This window comes from Elephantulus edwardii, unplaced genomic scaffold (genome assembly GCF_000299155.1).
Source record: "Elephantulus edwardii isolate Elephantulus edwardi_28Jun2011 unplaced genomic scaffold, EleEdw1.0 scaffold00094, whole genome shotgun sequence".
NCBI lineage: Eukaryota > Metazoa > Chordata > Mammalia > Macroscelidea > Macroscelididae > Elephantulus > Elephantulus edwardii.
This window is the reverse complement of record NW_006399844.1, coordinates 7,337,166-7,338,507: the sequence shown is the minus strand read 5'-3', so window position 1 is coordinate 7,338,507 and position 1,342 is coordinate 7,337,166.

Here is a 1,342-nt window from a genome sequence, read left to right as displayed (position 1 = left end):
GATACCCAAGGTAATTGGGTCAGACAATGGCCCAGCCTTTGTTGCCCAGGTGAGTCAGGGACTGGCCAAACAACAGGGGGTAAATTGGAAATTGCATTGTGCTTATAGACTCCAGAGCTCAGGTCAGGTAGAAAGGATGAATAGAACTCTAAAAGAGACCTTAACTAAAATAGCTATTGAGACCGGCATAAAAGATTGGATTGCTCTCCTTCCCTTCGCACTGTTCCGTGTGCGGAACACCCCAGGGATCCTTTCACTTACCCCCTATTAAATCATATATGGGGGACCATCCCCTCTTACTAGTGTAAATGTGAAGTACAATGATGCCAGTTTTACTGATTCTGCATGACTCGTTTGAAAGCTCTAGAAACATGTCAAAAGGCGACCTGGCCAATGATTCAAGAGATTTATAATGATAAATTGCCTCCCATCCTGCACAATTTTCAGGTTGGAGATAAAGTCTTAATCCGCCAGCACCGGACCAGCAATCTCGAGCCTCGCTGGAAAGGACTATATCAAGTGCTGCTGACTACCCCTACAGCTGTTAAAGTAGACAGAGTAACAGCTTGGGTCCATGCGTCTCATGTCAAGCCAGCTCCAACCAGTGAAGATGACCAGTGGACTCTGGAAAGGACTGATAATCCTTTTCGGTTGCCTTCGTCGGGACAGCCACAAGTAACCACAACCCGCATGCCCCTCACAACCTCACCTGGGTAGTCCAATCTCAAGCAGGGAACATTGTATGGTCTATCTCTGCAATCGTTACCCCTTGGACCTGGTGGCCAGATCTGTACCCTGACCTCTGTAAGTTAGCCCATGGAGCCCCTGCAGACTGGGATGCAGAAACAACCCTTAAACCCACTGCTCCCTCATGGCCCACTCCCAGTGACGCTCAAGGCCTTCTGGCCTCTGCCCTCCTTGGAGGGCGAGCAGGTTGTGGAAATCAGAAACAGAGAGGGAACCTAAGATGGTTCACTTTCTACATCTGTCCAGGGCACGACCTGATTACACGAGGGCTAACTCATATGTGCAGGGGTCAGAGTGATTTCTATTGCCAAAGCTGGAAATGTGAAACAACTGGGAATACTTACTGGAAACCTTTCTCCTCTTGGGATTTCATAACTGTAACAGCTAACTACTCCTGAGTTAACCTGAGAAATCCCAATTCCGTTAAACAAGCAAAAGCTGCATGCAGTAATTGGTGTCAACCCCTAAAAATCTCTTTCACAGATCCTGGCAAAAAGGCCCCCATGTTTATTGCAGCTTTGTTCACAATAGCAAGGAGTTGGAAACAACCTAAGTGCCCATCAACAAACGAATGGCTAGAGAAGCTGTGGTATAT